Raw genomic sequence first — 10,442 nt, forward strand, 5'->3', positions numbered from 1 at the left:
CCCTTGAAAACGGCTACAACACAGTCATAACGGTTTACAGCATAGTTGTAAAGTTGTCTCTCCCGGTGGGGATTCCCCGTCGGAGTAACTTTTCGTGTCTCTCTCGCCGACGGAATCCGACGTGTTCTAACACACTTTTACAGCGATAGTATTTCTGTACACGACACATCGGCCGAAAGGGCGACGCGACGCTTTCGAGAACGACGGAGTGGCGGCGGAGGAGTCCTCGTCCTCCTCTTCCTCCTCCTCCTCCTCCTGCCCTTCCTCCAGCGTATACACACGAACGTCTGGAGAGGAGAACGAGAGAGGAAGAGATCAAGGTTCGAGCGAGAAAGGAGGTTCGGCTCGCGAGCCAGTGGCGTAACTTGTTTCCAGACCGTTCAATTGCCGCACACGTGAGACCCACGCGCGCGCCTTGCCTCTGCGTTTCTCAAATTCCATGGATTTTCCACAACGGGAAAGAGCGCTTGTTAATCGTTGCGCGCGCTCCTGAAAGTCGCACGGACGCTTTCTCGCTCTCGCGCCGCTCTACCGAGATCTTTACGCGTGGCAGAGCGTCCACGTTCGCGAGGACGCGCGCGCGCGCGTAGTCGTGGAGCGGAATCGGCCTCGTCGATTGCGCGAGGCGGACGTTGGGCAAGACGAGCACGGCGGCTGCGGACGGCGATGCGACGGACGGAGGCGTAAAAAACGCGCGGCGGCGTTGAGAGAGAAAAAAAAAAGAACAAACGCGGGAGAAGACATAAATATTTTGCAAGGTGCGGCTTTGCCGCTGTTGTCGGCGCGCAGTTACGCCACTGGATGCGTGCACACGGTGCAGCGCAACTGCAGCCTCCCGTCGCGGTGTTCACACCGAGGCCTGCCTTTTTCTAGGGCTCCCTTCTCTCCGCGTGCGGCCGACGCGATTTCACCACGCTCAGCTGGGCATGGTTCTCTCCGCCACGAGAGTTCTACGTGCGTGCCTGCATGCATGTGTGCGTGCGGGTGCGCGCGCGCGCGCGCGCGTTTGTGCGCTTCTCTGCGTAATGTAAGCGCGTACGCGTACCGAACGTGAAGATGTGCTAGGACGACGATTTCGCGATGTTTACGCGGAGAGTCGCCTCGTATTTCTTCGATTTCTCCCTCGCTCGCGACAAGCGTGGCGCACCGTCTCGCGAGAAGTTACGCGGCCGCCGAGCAACAAACACTACGACGCCGAATTCTCGATTGTCGGGGTAAACAGGAAGTGGGAAAATGCCAGAGCCGGGCGCGTGGAAGATATTTCACGCTTTAAGGCCTAACGGGTTCGCGTGACGGGCGCTGATCTTTTGCGAAACCATTGTAAATCCCAGGCCTGTGATATCAGAATGTGAGAATTAATGCGAGGAGGTCGGAATGTATCAAGATTAAACGTATAAAATTTAATTTTTAAACATAATTAAAATCAAGAAAAGGCCGACGCAGATAAAAAAAACATTTTTATTTTGAAAATATCTTCATTATAGACGTGTTAAATATTGAAATGAGATGACATATATAGTTAAACAGACAATTTGCTTGAGGAATTTTGTATAGTTTTATCAAGAAAAATATATTTCCGTTATTCAATAATCTCATAAATTAAGAGCAAAACATATTGGGCAGAAAATAATATCTTTAAGAATTAGTAATTTTTAGCACTATTATCAAAACAATTTAGTGTGCTTCAGATAACTATTATAATATTTAAATAAAAATATAACATTTTTTGCCAAAATTTAAGATTACCAAACTCTTTAAAAAAGATTGAATTATACGTAAACAAGATCATCATTATTTCATATATAAGTAAGAATATAATTTCTTATATATGAAACCAGGGTCGGGTAAAAAGTATTTCAAAATACAAAATATTAGCAATTGGTATTTGAATTATGGAAAAAGCAATTTTTAAATTTGAAATACAAAATACAAACTTGTATTTTAAATCAAAAGATTGTCAATATTTTGTATTTTGTATGTGAACTACTTTTTGCTTAGCTCTGTACGAAACAATGATTGTTAAATAGATTATATTAGTTTTAATTTGATATTGTTTTTTCTGTGCAATAGCGGATCTTAATGCTTAAATAATATTTCATAGATGATTTTCTAGTTCTTCAAACTGCGTGCCGTTACTTTCGGTCTTGAAAAGCAGTTCTTAAACCGAAGTTCTGAACCAAAATAATAGTATCACAGTATATTAAATAAGATTGATGTTAACAATCATTTATAAAATTTCGCTTCCCTCCCCCCAGAAATACTGTAAAGAATTTCTTGCGAAAAATATTGTCTCGGTCGTTAATTTTTAAATTTGCATCTCATAACACAGAAGTTCTTAACATTTCACACACATTCGAGGGGGATATCCCGAGTGAAAGAAACGATTGCGAATCGCGAAGTGTATCGGAGAGTAGATGAGTCATAAAACACGAGGAACAGAAGGGTTATTACGTTAATTAGGGAGCCTTAATGAGCGAGATACGGCAATCGCGTGACGCGATAAAAAAAAATAAAATTAAAAGGAGAAAAGTCACGGGGTACACTCCGGTACGGAAACTTGAAAAACACGATATATCATCTTCGGTGTTTCTACGCTCGCGTATCCCTAACGCGTGCGAAATCATTTCGCAATTATCTCGTCGACTCTTGCCAGACAAAAGGAAGAAAACGCACACGGTGGGGAATTACAGCGTGGACTTGTTTCTGGTAGGGCGGGGGAGGAGGGGGAAAGGGGGAGAGAGTGAGAGAGAGAGAGGAGGATGGAGGCTCGAATGATGATATCAGGAGAGAAACGAGTTCTCGTAAGGGGTAGACTGTACACTGTGATACGTGTGTGCGCGATATATAAACTCGTTGCGCGAGAAGAATTCTTTTTATTTCGAGCGAAAACACCGGGGACGGTCAAATGGAACTTTTCCGTTCGCGGAACAATAATGTGACAAATAAATAATTATGAAAAAAGGAATCGATAATTCCGTAGTTACACGCCTATCGCGTGTGCTGCGACGTCTTCGCGACGCTTATTAACGCTCGCGTATCGTCTCTCGCATACACGCCGTGCAATTATTCACATTTCGTTGCGACACGAAGGAATATATATCGTTCGTCAGTTGCGATGCGTAAGCGCGCGGAATACAGGCACGAAACGAAACCGGAAATCGCGTTTCGGAAACGTGTATCCTCGGCGCCTCGCCGGGCGTTACATCGCGCAACAATGTTACACACTGTGCTATCTTCTTTAATATTCCGCAGCATATCGGTATACGAGCTGCGGTGGGTTTAAGGCGCGCTGCGGACAAGGGTGAGAGGCGCTAAATATAAATAATTAATAACGCGACACCTGTGCGCGCCTTTAACGTCGTCGTCGTTGGATTATTACGAAACGCGCGTTGCCGAACTTGAAAGTTTGAAAAGTTTATCGGGCCGACGAGCGTTTTCGTCCTTCGCGGGAGGATCCGATCGAGGGACGAAGGAATTTTTCCTCGAAAATAGAAACGTCTCGTACAGGTTCGACACGTTGCGTCATTGCTTTTCGTCGAGGCTAATGCCCCGAGGACTCGTGTGGCCCGTCCGTTTTTTTCGTCACGCTTGCGTAATCTTTGTCGGTAAACTCTCGAAAGTTCGCCAGAGCGAGAAGGAACAAACCGCGTAATCCGCTTGAAAAATCGATCTATAAAACCGACTTGGCGTTCCCGCCGCGGTGGGTGGCGCGCCGGACGTAAACCTATAGGAGGCGTCTGTTTTAATGACGATCTATTTTCGTCGATGGCATTCGGACTCGCTCGCGGACGCGGTTGTTTCGTCAGTCAACAGGAAGTAATAGAATTTTATTTTTCCTACGTGCGCGCGCGCGAAGGTCTCCTCCTCCGCGATGTGGCGATCGCGGTTTCGCGACGGAGCGGAGGCGAGACGGTGAACGGGAAGATGCAATATCAAGCGACGTTCGTAACGGATGAAACGATCCCGCGTTTCTAATGGAACGGATTAACGGTGGGTTACGTGAATACATCAGCGCCGATCGAGACCGACTTTGTTCTTCTACGGGCCGCCATAAAACTCGCTGCGGCCGCATTAAATGCAAATTATAATAGGGCGTAACACAATAGGGCGTAACACACTTGATACACCCAGAGAAAAATTATGTTTAAATTGATGAAACCGTTTCTTTAACCTTTTTAAGTTTTTTTTTTAGTTTTAAAGTTGAAGTGAAGATAAATACCTTTGAGGAAAATAAAAATTTATTTATATTAGTCTTTTTTAAAATAAATAAATAATTTGTTTAACTCAAAGAGAGTGCTGACAGAAATGTAAGAAATAATTTAGTGGTTCTAGTCTTAAAAGCATTTTTCTTTTATTAAAAAGGGATTTGCATTGTACAGCCAAATTGTTTCTTTAATTCTAATAAAATGATCAAGCAAAACATTTCTTCAAATCAAAGAAACTTTTCTTTAACCGCACACTTGAAAGAAATATTAATCAAATTTTGTAGTTATTGGTATCGAAACTTAATCAAAACAACTACATACTTAATGCTAGTTATTATGACTTAAAATTTACTTGATCACTGTGCAACTAAACGTTTGGTCTATCTCACCAAATATTTTTCTCACAATCAGTGTATAACAATGCGCAAATTTCTTTGATTCAAACAAATATTTTTTCACTCGAGGAAACTTCTCTCGGAGTGTATGCAGAACGCGAAAAGACTAGATTATTTTTCGCTCGATGCGTTGCACACGTCGCGAATGTTTTGTTAACGTGAAAACGAGAGGAGATTCCTCTCGTCTGACTTCGAGCACCCGTCGTCCATTCGACAGAATCTTGAAATTTTCCAGAATCACGAAATATTTCAGAATCTCACGCGAGCGCTCGCGAAGCGCAAAGAAAACGGCCGCGCCGCCCTGTTACGAGGTGTTACGTGTTTCGGCCTTAATTTCACTGTACTCCAGTTATTGGCACAACGCAGTTCGTGCCGCGCGTGATTGTGGATTCGACGCGCGCGACCTTGCGATAACGGCGCCGTCGGCGCGTCAGAAACGTCAGGAAACTGCAGTTTCCCCAGCGTATGCATTGTTCCTCCGTTTTCCGCGGCTGGCAGATGCCACGGGGTGAATCGATTGACCGGTCGACCGAGCAACCGTCCATATGGCATAAAAGATGGTCGCAGAACGTTACGTACAATACTTTTCGCGCTAACAGATTCAGACAAGCGCATTTTACCTGCCATTATGAATGCAATTATAGCGTCCCCCCCCCTCTCCCCCATCTCCTTTTCCTCTAATTCGAGTAATCTGTCAAAAGTAAAATTTAATTTAGAAGCAGTGTCAACACAGTTGGAAAATTTGTGTTAAATTTAACACATATCGCACACGTGTCCTAAACGGTCTACTCAAATTTTTGTGTTAATTTAACACAAGATGAGAATATGTCATAAAATAACATAAATATGTAAAAATTTAACATAAAAAATGTAACATTTCAATACAATTTAGAAATACACAGTATAGAAACATTTTTTCAAATAGAATTAACATTTATGACATGTTGACACATTTTATTTATCTTAGAATTTATGTTTCAAACTTGCATTATTTTCATGTTGTTTATTTATGTATAAATTGTTATTTTAACATTAAAAAATGTTAAATACAAATTTAACACACACAAAATATTCAAACAATATAAATCACATTATGTTAGATTAACACTTTGATATGTTAACATTTTATTCAAAAATTTCAAATAAAACTTTTAACATACAAAATATTTTCTAAGCTATTGAAAAATTTGAATTAAATTTAATATATATCGTACATCCCCTCTAAACATTCTACATAAATTTATGTGTTAATTTAACACAAGATAAATATATTTAAAAAAAACATAAATATTATAACACTTCGATAAAGTTTGGAAACAAAATATGGAAACATATTTCTTTAGTAAAATTAAATTTATAATATGCTGATATGTACGTTTTATTCATATACCTTGGAATTTATGTATTAAAACTACATTATTTTTTTAACATAAATTGTGTTATTTTAACACTAAGAAATGTTGAATATCAATTTAACACAAAATATTCAAATAACATTATGTTAAATTAATACTTGGATGTGTTAAAAATTCAATTTTTACAAAAATTTTTAATTTTACCGCAAAAAAATTTCAAAAACGATTTTAATAACGATTTTAACACAAATACCAAATGTACTGTGTACTGTGTACGATATGTAATATCTTATGCCTTTTTAATAGATATTTTTTATATATTATATAGAAACTTCCACCAGAAAACACTTTGTATTTATGTTAAAATCGGTCGTTGTTATGATTTTTGTGATTGAATTTTTAACACACGGAATATCAATTTAACATAATGTAATTACCTTATTTAAATATTTTGTGTCAAATTGATATTTAATATTCTTCAGTGTTGAAATAACATAAAAATAATGTAATTTTGAAACGTGAATTCCAAGATAAATGAACAAAATGTGTGTGTCAACATATAAATGTTAATTGGGACAAATAACAAAACTAATATAGTTTTAAAATGCAAATTCTAGGATAAATAAATAAAATGTATGTGTCAACATATTAAAAATGTTAATTCTATTGAAGAAATATGTTTTCAAATTGTTACATTTTTTGTATTAACATTTATACAATATTGTTACTTTCTAACACATTCATTCTATGTTAATTAACACAAAAATTTCAGTGAACATGCAACATATGTTACATTTAACACAAATTTCCGAAGACATATTTCTTCAGTATAAATATTATTAAATAAAATCCTAACGTGACGGTAATACAAAAAGAAATAATGGCAAAAAATAGCGCAATCGCACAGACGGACGGACTTGTTATTAAAGAGATTGTCATTTTCGGCTCCCGTTCGCAGACCTCGAGGAGTCACGGATAGAAAGCCCGACTCCTCGCGCACTCCCCAATTGGTCACGCGCATTCCTGTAATTGAATTTCGCCGTGCACGATGAATTTCTGCAGCGGCGGCGCGGCGCGGCGAGTCGGCCGTCTGGCCTCGGCGATTTTCAATTCGCGGAATTCGCCGTGGCGCGCTGACGTGAAAGTTCACCATGGAGTTCGACACGTTGACAGTTCGTCGACCCCGATCAAACGAAACCGGCCATGTGGGTCTCTTGTCGCACGTGCCTGTGCATACGCGCGCGGGCGCGCGCGAGCGTGTGCATACGTGCGCGTGTGCGCTCGTTTGAAACGTGTCTAAAAATTCAAACGCGCGCCGCGGCCAAGTTAGGACAAGGAGAAATATACAGAAGCGCGAACCGAGATTCCAGTGGAGGGAATCGGCGGAGTCGGGGAAAACGCCCGGCGGCGGATATTCTTGTCACAGCCGGTGCAATATTTACACGGTGAGAGCGGCCGTGCACGTGCCGATACGGAACGATGTGTTCTCGTATCATATCTCCCGGCGCGGCGATTGTTGAAGACAGCATACAGTTCATTTTCGACGATAGCGCGCGGCTTATTAGTAACAAAATACGCGCGTTTCGCGAGCACGCTGCCGTTAATTATCGCACGCGCGACGTCGACGTTAATTACGCGCTGCTCTTTACGGGGGATGAGAGAGAAAGAGAGAAAAAGGAGCGTTTCTGCTCCGCCGGGCTAATAAGCAAGACGCGGGAAGACGCTTTCTCCGTTCCGGCCGATCCGTTTCGGACGCGCGCGCGGATATCGGCGTCGACTCGCGTCGATGCTCTCGAAACGCTGACCGCGTTTAATAGACGTCGTTGTGCCTTTACGACTGTGCACCGTGCGTTACGTGTGACGCGCGAAGAACACGCGAATAGTGCACACGCATATGTATATATATATATATATACATCCACGTCACCCTGAGAGCCATGGGTGCGGCTTTTACGATGGGAGAAATAGAAATATCGAATCGACGACACGGGAGAGACCTTCGAACATTATCTTTCCCAAAAAGTTAAAGAAAGGCACCAAGTGTACGTATGTTCCTATAAGAAAAAAAACTGTTGCGCTTAAAAAAGCGATAGTACTAATATCTTTAATTCTTCTCAAAATAACAGGGGTCGCATAAAACAATAACACTATTTAAAATATGTATTTAAAATAAAACAACATAATTATTTATTATTTTAAATAATCCTCTTGCGATTTATCTCTTATTTCCTATTTTAAATAGGAAAGAGAAAGATTTAATTCTAAATAGGTATTTTAAATAAGTTTTATTGCTAGTTAATTTCGATTAGATTTGGCTTTCTTTATTGAAATCGAAAAACAAAAACAAACATCAGTGTTGTAAACAGGAATTGGTTGTATTTAAAGTAGCATTATTTAAAATGAAACAAAATAGTTATTTTTCGTTATTTTAAATAACTTCTTATGAATTATTTTTTATTTTCTATGGAAAACATCAAGAAGAAAGAAATTTATTTGTAAATAAGTATATTTTAAATAAATTTTTGTCGCTAGTTAATTTCGATTGGATTTGGCTTCTTTATTGAAATAAAAATGAGCGTGGTAAACAGGGGTCAGTTATATTTAAAATAACATTATTTAAAATGTTTTATAAAATAAAATCAAATAGTTATTTAGTATTTACTATTTTAAATAACTTCTTGTAACCCATTTCTTATTTTTATATTTTAAATAAGTTTCTAGAATATTTATACATATATTTTTTTAATAAATCATTTTACCGATCCCTGACAAATAATATTACAAAATTGTGTAATCTAATTGTGTAATCAAACAATACGTATTTTGTATTACTAAAATATACAGACGTTCAGGATGAAAAGTTTGAAGATTCTGAAATTCATACAGGGTAAACGTGTTGCAACAACTTATCGTTAATTGACGGTTTTACGACTCGCCCGATCCAGCGAATTAATTAACTCGTAACCGACACAAGCCGATGATCGAAATGTCGGGAATATAATAAGTGCCCGGGAATATTAACATTTATTGCTAAATTTATCGACGTTACACACGATGCGCCTCGATTTCATCATGACGGATTTCAGAGGGAAAGTTATTACGGACGGCACGCAACGGCCCCGCTAATATAACTTTATATAAGTAGATTGGGAGGTACAGATATATCTGAGCGTGTAACGTACAAAAATCGCTGGGTTCCTTATTTCAGAAAATTATTTTGCCAAGTCATTCGATTCAAGAAAACGGAAACGAAAGAGAAAAAGTATTGTACTGTGCGAACGTGATGCCGACCGACAGATCGCGTGGCTAAGACAAGCAAATGTTCTTAGCAGAAGATGTAAGTAAAAAAGTGTGTAGCAAAAATACGTGCCTTGTACTTGCCGATCGAGCTTCCACTTTTACCGCTTGCTTTGTATTTCGGAGTACTTGCTCGTCAACACGGTAAATAAAAGCAATTCACGGTAAAATCAGCTTACACGTAGAACAATATTATAATATACATGCGATCTTCGTTTATTGTTTGTCTCTTTGTTGACTGTTTACATCCATTCGTAACACGCTTTACAATCTCTCATTTATGAAATTTGAATATTTCGAGCGTATAAGTGAACGCGCTCTAGTGTCCTCACCTATATTTTTCGAGGCATTCGCTGCGTCATTTTCAAACAAAAACGTTGGTTACGTTTCATTCAGTGCGATCCAGCGATGGGAAAAACGCGTGATATATCAGTACCGTTAGACAAACTTTGTTAAAGTTCACAACGAGCGCGAGAACGTCGCGCCGGCAAAGCCGAAGCCGTAGCCCGTGTCGTGCCGTCTAAGCAGGCAGCAAGACGGATCGCATCTCCTCTTGCCGAGGACTACGCGTGTGTCACCTCCGCCTATGTTGTAGTCGCTGGCCTCATAGGTGGTGATTGAGAGACGACGACGGCGAAGGGGGAACGACGGGGCAGGAGGTGGAGGGGAAAGACGCGCGATTATGTAACGTCGAAGACGCCAGCCAACGCGACGGGTACGAAGAAGAGGCCGGCTTCTTCTCCGACTCGAATAACCGTTGGCATCCGAGGCACCAGATCTTTGAGCGAAAAGGTTACTCCTCCTACTCGCACGCTCCGCACCCACGACCGCTTTATACGTCGTGGCTACCACTCTTCGTTCCACGCGTTCTCAGATTATCCGCGATAAGGTACCGTTCTCTCTCTCTCTCTCTCTCTCTTTCTCTTTCGCTCTTTCCTTCTTTCCCTCATTAGCCGCTGGTCACCATAAATTTTCCTCGTGACGCGGAATTAAATGCGCAACGGCGGTATCGGGATTCTTAGTGGGTCGTTCGTTGCGGACGCAACTCCGCGATGACGAGCCCCCTTTGCCATATGAACAACTCCATTTTCATTAAATGACTCACTCACCTTAGAAAGAGACTTTTCCGCGAATATAAGAAAGAATGAGTTTCCACACATTACGCGTAGTATCCCCCCTTTTTTTTTATT

This window comes from Solenopsis invicta, unplaced genomic scaffold, assembly GCF_016802725.1.
Source record: "Solenopsis invicta isolate M01_SB unplaced genomic scaffold, UNIL_Sinv_3.0 scaffold_67, whole genome shotgun sequence".
NCBI classification, from domain to species: domain Eukaryota; kingdom Metazoa; phylum Arthropoda; class Insecta; order Hymenoptera; family Formicidae; genus Solenopsis; species Solenopsis invicta.